Below are 15,699 nucleotides of genomic sequence, written 5' to 3' on the forward strand. Positions count from 1 at the left end.
TTCATGGGGGCAAACTGTGTGGTCATGGTTTTCAGGAAGAGCAGCAGAGAGGCAATGGGACAGCTTAGTCACTTGTCAACTCATCAGTGTTTTCAATGTATATTGCTAAAAGCCAGTCATTCCTCTTACAATTAAAACATTGTATTCTAAGCTAAATTTGAATGCAACACAAGAATAAGTTTATCTTATAAGGCTTAAACTTAATACCTACAGACTTCCATTATATTAAGATAGAGTCTAATGACCAGAGAGAAAGTCTTGTATGAGTGACATTATTTGATTATGTACAATTAATTCCATTTATTTTCTGTATTCCTCTAGAAACTTTTTAGGTCCTCACTCTTTGGAAATTTTAGCATGAAGCTACCTAATTTTTGTTTTAGTATAATATATAGATCCATCAAATGGGTAATTTTTTTTCTTGTGTATGGTCCTTCCTATAAGTTCCATACTCTAAGATCCCACTGTATTCCCAGAGGTGTTCAGTAAGTTGAATGTATCAGATAGAAAATGTTTTATAACCTTTATTTAAATATCTTAGCTGTCATGATTGAACAGATATTTATCAAAATTTTACCCTAATGTTATATGGCTTAACTTTACTCATGAAAACTGTGGCTAATACTGTTAATTGGCTCCCCCCAACCCACTCTTCCTTGGTACTTCTCAATATAGAGGCTGGACACCAAAATATTTCTTTACCTAAATCTTCTTTGCAGCTATAGATGGCTGTGGGACCCATTTCTGACCACCAACTTATACAGAATACTGCTGAAGGCACTTCTGGGGAATCATTTGCTTTTCTGAAAATATAATAGGAATGGGTTGGCTAGTACAGCACTTTGCTTCTCTCCTTTGGCTTTGAGTAAGGACTGGATGATGGAGGCTGCAGCAGTCAACTTATACCCATGTGCTAAGAGGAAAAGAAACCCTTATTTGTTAGAATCATTGTGGTCCAATCCCTGTTACTTGCAGATGTTTGGCTTCTTAAGTGATAAGGAAACCTTATCCTTTGAATAACATATTTACAAATTTCCAAAACGCTTTCCTCAAGTTTCATTGCAGAATGCATTTGAATGTATTAGAACACGTGAACCTGGCTCTGTTAGGTCCTAACCTAATGTGTATTTTAACTCCGGCCAATCTAAAAAGTGTAGGAGTGAAACTCTATGGTTCAAGGTTAATTTCTTCCAATTATTCCAAGGCTATAATATAAAAATTTCTACTCTATCACTGCTATGCATTTTGCTTTCCTCAATTTTCATTTCACATTTCTAGTGCTTTTTCTCTTTCTTTTTTTCTCTCCCTGTTTCTCTCTCATTTTCTCAACTTGAGATATCTGATGTTTCAGTTGAACTAAATAAAAATTATTATTGTCATTGTAGAAATATACACAGAGGTAAGCCATTTATATTAGAATTTTATGTAAAGAGTATTTGTATATGACAAAGTTTATTGTACTTTTCAAAAGTTCTTGTTCCCATATTGGGAATAAAAATTCAGAGACAGCATCTGAAACATAGTAGTTCTTGAAGTGGCTCAAAGTGGCTTAAAGTGACAGAGTGGAAAATTAAACAGAAGATGAGATGACAAAACTATTTTGTGAACTTGGTTGGTTTAGTCAACACATTCAAGGTGTCTCAGTGATGTTTCCTAAATCACCTTGTACAGCTATCTGGGCTGCTCCTCCTCTCCATTCCCAAAGTGCTGTGTGTTTGCCCAGTAGAGCACTTACAACCAGCTGTGTTGTATTTGTTCACAGGTAGTTTTTCCCCCTAAGCGGTGAGGCCCTTGGGGGTAGCAACTCTGTCCCTGCATGCCCAGTACAGGGGTGAGCCTGGCACTTCCTGGGATCTCAAAAATGATTTAACGACAGATGGAAAGAATGACAGAACCACATAAAAATATTAAAAATCAAGAAACGTTTATCTGAAGTGAGTTTGGACACAGAAAATCTGGGGGGAAGGACATATAAGTACCTTTGTCTGCAAGAAACATGTTCTTTCTTTTCTTTGAAGGAGAGAATTGAATTCATGGATATTCATCTTGACTTTTTCCCACAATTGAGGAGAGGTTACCTATGATGAAAGACTGAAAGTCTGTTGTAAAGCATTCCATTATGGACAGCTTGCCTTCCCTTCTCTGTTTCTCTCTATCATTCCTTCTTTCTTTATTTATTTTTTGAACTTTATTTTATTTTTTTATACAGCAGGTTCTTATTACTTATCTATTTTATACATATTAGTGTATATATGTCAATCCCAATCTCCAAATTCATCCCACCACCACCACCCACCCCCCTTTCACTTTCCCCCCTTGGTGTCCATACATTTGTTCTCTACATCTGTGTCTCCATTTCTGCCTTGAAAACTGGTTCATCTGTACCATTTTTCTAAATTCCACATATATGCATTAATATACCATATTTGTTTTTCTCTTTCTGACTTACTTCACTCTGTATGACAGTCTCTAGGTCCATCCATGTCTCTACAAATGACCCAATTTCATTCCTTTTTATGTCTGAGTAATATTCCATTGTGTATATATACCACACTTTCTGTATCCATTCGTATGTCGATGAGCATTTAGGTTGTTTCCATGAACCGGCTATTGTAAACGGTGCTTCAATGAACATTGGGGTGCATGTGCCTTTTTGAATTATGGTTTTCTCTGGGTATATGCCCAGTGGTGGGATTGCTGGGTCATATGGTAATTCTAGTTTTAGTTTTTTTAAGGAACATCCATACTGTTCTCCATAGTAGCTGTATCAGTTTATATTCCCACCAACAGTACAAGAGGGTTCCCTTTTCTCCACATCCTCTCCAGCATTTTCTGATGATGTAGATTTTAGATTTTCTGATGATGTAGATTTTCTGATGATGCCTATTCTGACTGGTGTGAGGTGATATGGCATTGTAGTTTTGATTGCATTTCTCTAATAATTAGTGATGTTGATCAGGTGCCTCTTGGTCACCTGTATATTTTTGGAGAAATGTCTATTTACGTCTTCTGTACATTTTTTTGATTGGGTTGCTTGTTTTTTTTAATATTTAGCTGCATGAGCTGCTTGTATATTTTGGAGATTAATCCTTTGTTCATTGATTGGTTTGCAAATATTTTCACCCATTCTGAGGGTTGTCTTTTCATCTTGTTTATAGTTTCCTTTGCTGTGCAAAAGCTTTTAAGTTTCATTAGGTCCTATTTTTTTATTTTTGTTTTTATTTCCATTACTCTAGGAGGTAGATCAAAAAAAAACTTGCTGTGATTTATGTCAAAGAGTGTTCTTCCTATGTTTTCCTCTAAGAGTTTTATAGTGCCTCGTTTTACATTTAGGTCTCTAATGCATTTTGAGTTTATTTTTGTGTATGGTGTTAAGGAGTGTTCTAATTTCATTCTTTTACATGTAGCTGTCCAGTTTTCCCAACACTTTGCTGGGAAAAGACAGTCTCTTATTGAAGAGACTGTCTTTTCTCCATTGTATATCCTTCCCTCCTTTGTCATAGATTAGTTGACCATAGGTGCATGGGTTTATCTCTGGGCTTTCTATCCTGTTCCACTGATCTATATTTTTGTTTTTGTGCCAGTACCATATTGTCCTGATGACTGTAGCTTTGTAATATAGTCTGAAGTCAGTGAGTCTGATTCCTCCAGCTCTGTTTTTTTCCCTCAAGATTGCTTTGGTTATTTGGGGTCTTTTGTGTCTCCACACAAATTTTAAGATTTTTTGTTCTAGTTCCTTAAAAAATGCCATTGGTAATTTGATACGGATTGCATTGAATCTGTAGATTGCTTTGGGTAGTATAGTAATTTTCACAATATTAATTCTTCCAATCCAAGAACATGGTGTATCTCTCCATCTGTTTGTGTCATCTTTGATTTCTTTCATCAGTGTCATATAGTTTTCTGAGTACAGGTCTTTTTTCTCCTTAGATAGGATTACTCCTAGGTATTTTATTCTTTTTGTTGCAGTGGTAAATAGGAGTGTTTCCTTAGTTTTTCTTTCTGATCTTTCATTGTTAGTGTATAGGAATACAAGAGATTTCTGTGCATTAATTTTGTATCCTGCAACTTTACCAAATTCATTGATTAACTCTAGTAGTTTTCTGGTGGCATCTTTAGGATTATCTATGTATAGTATCATGCCATCTGCAAACAGTGACAGTTTTACTTTTTCTTTTCCAATCTGGATTCTTTTTATTTCTTTTTCTTCTCTGATTGTCGTGGCTAGGACTTCCATATCTATGTTGAATAATAGTGGTGAGAATGGACATCTTTGTCTTGTTTCTGATCTTAGAGTAAATGCTTTCAGTTTTTCATCGAGAATGATGTTTTCTGTGGTTTTTGTCATATATGGTCTTTATTATGTTGAGGTAGGCTCCCTGTCTGCCCACTTTCTGGAGAGTTTTCTTTTTTTTTTTAAATCATAAATTGGTGTTGAATTTTGTCAAAAGCTTTTTCTGCATCTATGGAGATGATCATATTGTTTTCAATTTTTCAATTTGTTAATAGTCTATCACATTGATTGATTTGCATATATTGAAGAATCCTTGCATCCCTGGGATAAATCCCACTTGATTGTGGTGTACAATCCTTTTAATGTGTTGCTGGATTCTGTTTGCTAGTATTTTGTTGAGGATTTTTGCGTCTATATTCATCAGTGATTTTGGTCTGTAATTTTGTTTTTTTGTAGTATCTTTGTCTGGTTTTGGTGTCAGGGTGATGGTGGCCTCATAGAATGAGTTTGGGAGTATTCCTTTTTCTGCAATTTTTTGGAAGAGTTTGAGAAGGATGGGTGTTATCTCTTCGCTAAATATTTGATAGAATTCACCTGTGAAGTCATCTGGTCCTGTACTTTTGTTTTTTGGAAGATTTTTAATCACAGTTTCAATTCCATTACTTGTGATTCATCTGTTCATATTTTCTATTTATTCCTGGGTCAATCTTGGAAGGTTATACTTTTCTAAGAATTTGTCCATTTCTTCCTGGTTGTCCATTTTATTGGCATAGAGTTGCTTGTAGTAGTCTCTTATGATGCTTTGTATTTCTGTGGTGTCCGTTGTAACTTCCCCTTTTTCTTTTCTAATTTTCTTGATTTGAATCCTCTCCCTCTTTTTTCTTGATGAGTCTGGCTAAAGGTTTATCAATCTTGTTTATCTTCTTAAAGAACCAGCTTTTAGTTTTATTGATCTTTGCTATTGTTTTCTTTGTTTCTGTTTCATTCATTTCTGCTCTGATCTTTATGAATTATTTCCTTCTACTAACTTTGGGTTTTGTCTGTTCTTCATTCTCTAGTTTCTTTAGGTGCAAGATTCAATTGTTCTTTTTGAGATTTTTCCTGTTTTTTTTTTTTCTTTCTTTCTTTCTTTTTTTTTTTTTGGCTCTGTTGAGTCTTCATTGATGCATGTGGGCTTTTTCTCTAGTTTCAGTGAGCGGGGGCTACTCATTTTTGTGGTGCACAGGCTTCTCCTTGTGGTGGCTTCCATTGTTGCAGAACACAGTCTCTTGGAATGCAGGCTTCAGAGTTGTGGCTCATGGGCTCTAGAGCACAGGCTCAATAGTTGTGGCTCACAGACTTAGTTGCTCTGTGGCATGTTGGATCTTCCCAGGCCAGGGCTTGAACCCACCTCCCCTGCATTGGCAGGTGTATTCTTAACCACTGTGCCAGCAGGGAAGCCATTTCTTGAGGTTGGATTGTATTGCTATAAAATTCCCTCTTAGAACTGCTTTTGCTGCATCCCGTAGGTTTTGGATCATCGTGTTTTTGTTGTCATTTATCTCTAGGTATTTGTTGATTTCCTCTCTGGTTTCTTCAGTGATCTCTTGAATATTTAGTAACGTATTGTTTAGCCTACATATATTTGTGTTTTTTACATTTTTCTCCCTGTAATTGATTTCTAATCTCATAGTGTTGTGGTGAGAAAAGATGCTTGATGTAATTTCCATTTTCTTAAATTTACTGAGGCTTGATTTGTGATCCAGGATGTGATCTATCCTGGAGAATGTTCTGTGTGCACTTGAGAAGAAAGTGTAATCTTCTATTTTCAGATGGAATGTCCTGTAAATATCAGTTAAATCTATCTGGTCTATTGTGTCCTTTAAAGCTTGTGTTTCCTTGTTAATTTTCTGTCTGGATGATCTGTCCATTGTTGCAAGTGACATGTTAAAGTTCCCCACTATTATTGTGTTACTGTTAATTTCCTCTTTTATAGCTGTTAGCATTTGCCTTATGTATTGAGGTGCTCCTAGGTAGGGTGCATATATATTTATAATTGTTATATCTTCTTCTTGGATTGATCTCTTGATCATTATGTAGTGTCCTTCCTTGTCTCTTTTAACATTCTTTATTTTAAAGTCTATTTTATCTGATATGAGTACTGCTACTCCATCTTTCTTTTGATTTCTATTTTCATGGAATATCTTTTTCCATCCTCTCACTTTCAGTCTGTGTGTGTCTCTAGGTCTGAATTGGGTCTCTTGTAGACTGCATATATATGGGTCTTGTTTTTGTATCCATTCAATGAGCCTGTGTCTTTTGGTTGGAGCATTTAATCCATTCACATTTAAGGTGCTATCAATATGTATGTTCCTATTACCATTTTCTTAATTGATTTGGGTTTGTTTTTGTAGGTCCTTTTCTTCTCTTGTGTTTCTCACTTAGAGAACTTCCTTTAGCATTTGTTGTGGAGCTGGTTTGGTGGTGCTGAATTCTCTTAGCTTTTGCTTGTCTGTAAAGCTTTTGATTTCTCTGTCGAATCTGAATGAGATCCTTTTTGGATAGAGTAATCTTAGTTGTAGGTTCTTCCCTTTCGTCACTTTAAATATATTGTGCCACTGCCTTGTGGCTTGCAGAGTCTGCTGAGAAATTAGCTCTTAACCTTATGGGAATTCCTTTGTATGTTATTTGTCATTTTTTCCTTTTAATAATTTTTCTTTGTCTTTAAATTTTGTCATCTTGATTACTATGTATCTTGGCATGTTTCTCCTTGGGTTTATCCTGCCTGGGACTTTCTGTGCTTTCTGGACCTGGGTGGCAATTTCCTTTCCCGTGTTAGGTAAATTTTTGACTATAATGTCTTCAAATATTTTCTGGGGTCCTTTCTCTCTCTCTCTTCTCCTTCTGGGACCCTTATAATATGAATGGTGGTGCATTTAATGTTGTCCCAGTCTCTTAGGCTGTCTTCATTTCTTTTCATTCTTTTTTCTTTATTCTATTCTGCAGCAGTGAATTCCACCATTCTGTCTTCCAAGTTACTTATCCATTCTTCTGCCTCAGTTATTCTGCTATTGATTCCTTCTAGTTTACTTTTCATTTTAGTTATTGTACTGTTCATTTCTGTTTGTTTGTTCTTTAATTCTTCTAGGTTTTTGTTCTTTAATTCTTCTTGTTAAACATTTCTTGCATCTTCCTTATCTTTGTCTCCATTCTTTTTTTAATGTCCTGGATCATCTTCACTATCATTATTCTAAATTCTTTTTCTGGAATGTCACCTATCTTTACTTCCTTTCATTGTTTTTCTTGGGTTTATCTTGTTCCTTCATCTGTACATAGTCCTCCGCCTTTTCATTTTGTCTACCTTTCTGTGAATGTGGTTTTCTTAACACAGACTGCAGGTTTGTAGTTCTTGCTTCTTCTTTCTGCCTTCTGGTGGATGAGGGTATCTAAGGGGCTTGTGCCTCTCATTCCTTCTTGTCTTCTCCTTTCTGGGAGCCTTGAACTCTTCTACTATCCCCTGGCTATGGGGCTGTCCAAGCTGGAGGTCCCTAAACAGGACTGTGCAAAGCCCACAATGTTCTTATCTCTGGTCTCATCAATATTTGCCAGACTTAGCTTCTATTTCTTACCCCTTTGCTCTTTGCTGGGTTTAATCTCATAAACTGCTATGATCTAGCACATTAATGTTATGAATTAGCAAGCATGTTTTACTATCTTTTGCACATGAAAAATATCTCATGAATTAAGGCATCCCTTGATGCCTTAATTCAAAGGAAGGGGTGATGGATTTCATGGGGCAGAACCCAGGTCCCCACTTCTGCACAGAGTCTCTCATTCCCCCAGCTGCTCAGGGTTGGCTGCTGATGGCTCACAGTGCATCCCTTTCCAAGAATCACAGGGGTTGCCTTGCCCAAAGGGGCACACCAGCCATATTCAATGACTGGTGATTCAGGGGTACAAAGGTCAGTTCCCTTTGACACATTTGGGGACAACTCTGAAAGGCCCTCCTAATGGCAGAGCTCCCTATGGGCATGGCTGTGATTGGTGTTCCTGATGCATTGTAACTCAGCTTCTCTCTGCTCAACTGGCTTCCTTCATTTCCTCAGAGGTTTTGTTGCTAAGCACACTTCTCTATCAAACTGTTGTATATAAATCTTGGACCTAAGACTGAGTGTACCAGAAGTGACCCTAGGGAGCAGTCTCTCAAATGGGATTTTGGAACTAGATCCCACTGGCTGGCTGGCAAGGAGGACCCCAAGGTATGTAGTAGGTACAATCCTCAAAGCTGGTATAGGGTATCACTGGAAGGTACAATATCTCAGATGTTTGGAAGGTAGAGGGGAAGTAGTGAATCTAAAGAATATGTAATCAGATGACTGTTGCTAAGTACTATTGGTGCATTAGAGAGACATATCAAAAGGCTAAAGGTGATTCATCACCAATTTATGGTAAACTATGACAGTGAGAAAACCTCCTTGGTAGCATAAAAGAGACTCTAAGTCTTTTGCAGCTGGAGAGCAGAGAAACCTGAGATTAATTTTATTCTTTATATTTTTCAAAAGTTTCCAAACTTGCTAAAAATAAATATGTCCTTCCACTTTGGTAATTTGAAAAATAAATAAATCTTATTTACGTAAATTTGGCACAGAGATCAACTGGACAGTTAAGTGTGTCTACCCTTACAGGAATTCTAGCTCAAGTCACTAAAAATGTTTAGCTGAGGATCAGGCCCAGGGTTGTTGAAGTCCAGATAAGGTTAAATTCTAAGCCTCAGCAAGTCTTCTGTGACAAAGACAGCACTCTAGTTTAGATAGATTGGGACTTGAAGTCTTGGGACAGTGACATCTGTGCCAGCACATTCAAGATGTTTGAGATCATCTCTCTCCCTGTACCCTCTGGCTTGCAGAAAGGGCAAATTCTTTCCTTTGAAATATCAGTTTTCCCTCCCTTGCTTGAAGACAATGCAGAAATCTCTGCCTGCAAGATGCCATGTGCTGACCTTGTGATGAAACTTCACTCCCCTCTCTTGGCCGGCAAACCCATAAATATTGTCAAATCATGACATAACTTGGCCAGTCAGGTTCTGAGCCTGCTGAGGGAAAAACAAACCCTATGCCAAAGGCACTGCAGGACCTAGCCATTACATACCTGCAGAGCTGGGATAATATTTATGGGATTGGATCCTGAAGGTGCTGAATCAAGTAGTGATAAAACATAAAGACGGCTAAGGGAGAATTGATGAAAATGAGAGCCCTCTCCTGTGATACAGGATTCAACTCTCCCATGATACAGTAAAGGACCCTGGGAGACTGTGCTAACAAGCTGCTGGAATGACTCTTGGAAGCTTAGAGAAAGCAATGAGAAGTAGAAACACCACAACTGCTGTGGCAGACAATAGAAGAAAGGCACCAAATGCTTAGAAAATGAGGCATGTTTCTGTGGATATGCTATGAAAAGGAGGAAAGCTGACTGTTCTTTAGGAGGGTCTGTAGGACACTCCATTTACCAAAGCAATTAGGGACGCCCTGGTGAGAGGGGACCTAGGAGCACCGAGATTAAACTAGGGCTGAGGGTAGGAGGTGCTGTCACAGAGCCATGCTCCCTTGTTGCAGTGGGGATGATCAGATCTCGAAATAATAGAGGCTGGCTGGTGACAGTTAATCAGAAGCAAAATGGGTAAAATTGTAATGAGTGGCAAGGTTGGAATGGCAGCCCTGGGCACAAGCCACAGAGAGTTCTAGAGATAGTTACTAGAACATGGTGTCCCTAGGAGCAAGAGATATACACTGAAAATGAACTAATGCTACACTTCAGCCCCATTCAAGGCTTTCCTTAAAAGACAACAGCACTGGGAAAACTTTTCAGGGGCAAAGATTTGGGTGCTGTAATCAATTATCCACTTTTTTGGAAATAAAATTGGCCCTAGGTAAGAACATGCATAAACTCATAGCCATTGATGAATGTCTTGGCTAGTTGATAAGGGGTCTGGAATGAATAATATTGAAAGATTGGGAGCATGAAGTCATGTGAATGGACATAGGGGAGTGGGCACAAAGGGTGGTCTTTGTAAGCCATGTGTATGCCCATCAGTGAGCATCTACCATGGGAGAGACACTAAATAGGTAAAGAGAGAGATAGTCCCGGACAGTTCATGTCAGCCAGCCTCTGTCATCAGACACTGCAATGCAGGTGCAATGGGCTCACAAATGAGTGCCCTGATGGTAGGGATGGAAGCTGTGCATAAGACTGGTAGCGTGGGCTTCCTCTTATCAAGGCTGATATAAATGTGCTGCTGCTGAGTGTTCAACCTTCCTGCAACAGAGTCAGATCCTGAGCCCCTACTCTAACACCATCCCTTAAGGAAAGCAACCACCATTTTGTGGTATATTGATTACACTGGAGCCCTTTCACCCTTGAAGGACAGTAATTTGTCCTGAGTGAGGTCAACGAATATTCTGGGTACGATTTTTCTTTCTCTGTACCCAGTGCCTCATCTAGCACTAGTATCCAAGGATCTACAAGATGTGATTCAATGACAATGGAATTTGCATAATATCCAAGATGAAGGGTCCCACAGCAAAGGAGGTGAGGCTGTGGGCACGTGATCATGAGATCCTCTGGCCATATCATATAGCACACTCCCCAGAGGCTGCCAGCTTGATAGGATGATGAATGGCTTTTGGAAGGTGCAGTTGTAACATCAGCTGGGGGACACAGTATACATTCTAAATAAACAACCTTGGTTAGATAGGTTACAAGGGTCTGAGAAACATGGAGTAGAAGAAGGAGTGGTGACCCTTTTGGGGAGTTTGTGCCTCTTATCTCCTCACTTTGTAAGTCTAGAGGTCTTGATTCTGAGAGAAGGAATGCCTCCATCAGGGGAGAGAGTAAGGGTCCATTAAGTATTCATTTAGTGTTGCTACCAACCTACCTTGTGCTACTCATGTCAAGAGGCCAGCAGGAGGAGTCACTGGTTGGCAGGGATCATTGATCCTGATGGTCAGGAGGAGGTGGGGTTGCTGTTTCACAATAGGGACAGAGAAATAGTTTGTCGTCCAGGTGATCCACTGTATGTGGGCAGTCCTCTTGATAATCTCTTGCCCAACGTGACATAAATGAATATGTGCAGAGCTTGAGAAGGACATATTGACTAGGGGCTCAGGCCTCTCAGGATGAAGGTCTCAGACATGCCATTATGTAAGCCACCTAAACCAGCAAGGTGCTAACAGGTGGAGATGGAAATCTAGGATGAGTAGCAGAAAAGAGAGACAATGAGTATCCTTTAAGGCCTTGAGAGCAGGTATAGCAGCAGGAGATAGGGTTCACCCCACAAACCTTCCACCTAAAATTTACCCGAGAAACAGGACCAGCATGGGTCCTGGAGAAGCTATTCCCCAGTGGGAATAGCTAACAGATGGAGCAAGTAGATCCAAACGTAGTGACGTAATGGAAGCTACACTGCCCAGATGCCCCCCCCACCCCGTCCCACTCCACCCTCCACTTACGATGGACACATTCATTCCTTAGCTGCTGAGAATGTCAGCTGTTGATTGCTCTAAGCTGCATCCTTCTCCTGGCATTGTCTTTGCCCTTTTGAAGCTGACTCAACCAAGTTCATGCCCCTTGCAGGGAGTTGCTTGCATCTAACACTGGCTGACGCTGGGGTATAAAGGTCTAGCTTCCTTACCTTAACTGGGGATAACTCCGAAGAGCTATACAGTTCCAAAACTCCCTGTAGAATCACCTGAAGCCGCTTTAGAAATTTCACTGTGGTTCAACTCCTCCCTCTTTCCCAACCCATTCCTCACTCCCTTTACAAGTATTGTTCCTGAATATACTCCCACCACACCTCTTACATTAAAATCTTTATATCAGAATCTGTTTCCTGGGACCTGGGTTAAGATGGAGCGGTTGGGATATTTTGAGAACAAGTAGAAGTTTCCTTCAAATCTTACCATATACGTAGGTGGTGCCTCCTCATTACCTTACACAGGGTTGGCCCTCCCTTAGGGAAATGTTTTCTTAGAAGCATGGAGATGAAGTTCTAGGAGAGAAAATACCTCAGTAGACATAAGTCAACAAATGGGTACTGTCTTAATGATTTTTGTTTACTCTGTGTCATCTAGTCAAGTTGAAAGGGTCTAAGAAGTAATGTTTACTTTAACAAAATCAATGATTTATGCTTTGAATCAATTTATATTAATTCTAACTCATAGTTTACATATAAGTTGGTGAGAAATCATGAAAAAATGAGAAGAACTTGATCTTGGAATCAGAGAAGACAGGATTTAAATTCCAACTGGCCATTTACAAAATGTATATTATACAAATGATCTTTTTTGAACTTTAGTTTTGTTAATTTCTAAGAAGGAAGTAATACTTACATCATGGATTTTTTGTGTGTGTGTGAGAATTGAAGAAGGTAATGTCTACGGAGTCTCTAGGTCTGTAGCTGTGAAGCATGATGCATGGACTCATCCTTTCACTCAACAAACATTTACTCAGCAAAAATCTTTATTAACAACAAACATTTATTATGTGCCAGGTCCTATGTTAGCTGCTTGGGGTAGACAAATGGACAAGCACAGGTCCTAATTGAAGGGGTTCACACTTTGGGCAAGAGACGTACACATAAAGAAGAGGGAGCTGTAGTAAAGACTGTCTTAGTCCGTCTGGGCTACTATAACAGAACACCATAGACTGATTGACTTACAAACAACAGAAATTTATTTCTTACAGTTCTGGAGGTTGGGAAGTCCAAAATCAAGGCAGCAGCAGATCCAGTGTCTGGTGACATCCCAGAAACAACTTCCTGGGGTCTCCTTATAAGGACACTAATCCATTCATGAGAACTCCACCTTCATGACTTAATCAGCTCCCAAAGACTCCACCACCAAATACCATCACACTGAAGATTAGGTTTCAACATGTGAATTTAGGGGGGGGACACAAACATTCAGTACAGCAATTTGTTCAACTTGATGGGTGGTAATGTTCTAGATCTTCCAGTGATTTTTGAAGTAGGCAGGACTGATTAAGCATGTGGTAATTAGGTGGGATTCCAGGAAGTCAATCTGTGAGGTATCAAAACATCCCTGGGTGAGAGGGAGAAGATTGTATTTCCTGGAACCCCTCCTGGGGAGAGTGGGTTACACATGCTTGGGCCCAGAGCTGTTGTTGATAATGGAGAGACAAAGCATTGCTGTCCCAGTTCACCTCCTTTGTGCTTCTGCCCCATGGTGGTCTCCAGCCCCTTCTCTCACCATGCCTTGGAAAAATATTTTAAAAATGTAGTTTGGGATTGACATGTACACACTGCTATATTTAAAATAAAATGCCTTTCCATGAAAAAAAAATGTTTTGAAGGAGCACCTATTTTATGAGCCTGTCATGGTTGCTACGTGTCTGAATCCAGGCCATTGCATCATAATTTTTAGTAAAGAAACTGAGGCTGAGAAAGAGTCAAGTTTGCAACTGGTGTGTAGCTGGCAGAATCATGTTAGGGATTTAATCCTTGCAGACCCCAGCTTGTTTCATCATGCTCTCCCTCAACATTTAAAACACTGGCAAAAAATCGAGGCCTACGGCAGCGACATAAGCTCTTAGCATAAATTTTATTTAAACAACGTTTGTAGTGGTCATTTTGTTGTCATGCTTGCCCTAATCAATGAAATGGATATAGGGTCTTGGGGCTGCAGCTGTTTGTCTCATCATTTAACCTTCGGAAGCAGATTTTATTAAAGTGTTCCTGTTGCTGAAAATGAATTACAAAGCTTTCCCTTTTCTGTAGGAAATAAGAGTGCCCAGATGAGATTACATGGCTTCCTATGATATCTAAATAAGATTAGTTTGCTGAAGATCACATTAAAATCCCATTAAAGAAATGGTTCCACTCCAGGCCCCCTTCTCCTCAGGCAAGTTCTGAGCAAGCTGATGAAAATTTCTCAGGATGACACACAGGCATTGAGCACCCTGTGGAGACATGGGAGTGGGAGTGGAGATAGTCCCCATTCATCGCAGGAATAGGATCTGTGTACATGGCCCATTACTTACAGCTGACAGTTCCTGACTCTAAGCGGGGAAGACTTTAGGGAGGAAATGTTAATAAGATGATCAAGGGATGGAGGAACTGAGGTCATCCCCAGAGAGGATCCAGGAAATCATTAGTTCTTTTTTTTTCTTTGACTAGGATAACATTAATGCTTAAGTATTTATAGCCTTCCCTCAAGCCTGCTCTGAGGAGAAAGGTTACTTTGCTCTCAGGAGGCTGCTAGGCCTGGATTTTTGTTGTGTTGCTCTAAATAATCAGTGTAATTTTAGACTGGTGCTGAGCAAAGTTAAATTATTAAGAAGAAATAGGGCAACTCCTACAATGCCCAAACAGGAGTTTGGAGAGAGCAAAGGAGCCAGGGGAGAGAAAAAGAAGGGGGAATTGAGAGGGGCTATTATGATAGCTGGGCCTTTGGGGCAGTCAGGAAATGATGAGATCTGCAATGTAATTACCCTTTTCATCTCTTCAAGGGGCTTCTTTGAAGATCTAAAGTGCTTTTCAATGATTTTTTGGATGTAGAACTGAGATTTATGTGAATGACAGTGACGTACCCTCCAAATGGCCAAACTTCATCTGTTCATTAATTTAATTATCAAATTTCCTTGAGTGCTAGGTGTTTATTAGAGATACAGAGAAGATGGATATAGACCCTGCTGCTCAGGGGTTCATAGTCGAGTTCTGCAGATGTGTAAACAAACACAATTTGATATAGTAGGTGCTTCAGTAGAAGGAAGCACAAGGAGCAAAGGCCAGGTCCCCTTGATGTGACAATCAGAGAAGTCTTCACAGAGGAGTCCTGGGCCATGTGAGAACTTGGAGGGGTCTTTCTGCCCGAGGCTCGCTAGAGCTCATGCTTGGGTGTTTTCAATTGGCTGCCAAAGCATCTCCTGTCCTGTTCCTGCTCTCATCCTGAGGTGGAGCTCAGAGCTCAAACTTTATATGACTTTCTCTGCTGATGGGAGGGAAATAAAAGTAAAGAGGGACAGTTTTCAACATTTGGTGACCCTACTGACATTTGTTTTGAGGGCCTTCATGAAAACAGAACTGATAGAAATTGTATTAGATCTTACTGGGCCCTTATCTCACTTCTCAGCATACCTCTTTATTAATACTATGTAGCTTTTATTTTTCTTGTTACTAAGATGAAAAATGGAATCAGATCCAGTTATTTGGAATCCTTTGCCTCTTTTTTTTTTCTTGAAATGAATATAATCTGCATTGTTAAAAGTTTTATTGAAACACTTGAGGCCACTTACTTTTTATAGCAGTAGGAGCACAATTTAATGAAATATAAAATAAAAATAACAAGATGGAATGGGCCAATCAAAAAACTAGCTGTTTAAAAATACAGATAATTCTTACAAAAATACACCTCAAGCTGCACAAAAATAAAATGAACTCTCAGTAAAAACACCAATTTGCTAACAGCACTTTT

Source organism: Leucopleurus acutus (assembly GCF_964270905.1).
Source record: "Leucopleurus acutus genome assembly, chromosome: 6".
Taxonomy (NCBI): Eukaryota; Metazoa; Chordata; class Mammalia; order Artiodactyla; family Delphinidae; genus Leucopleurus; species Leucopleurus acutus.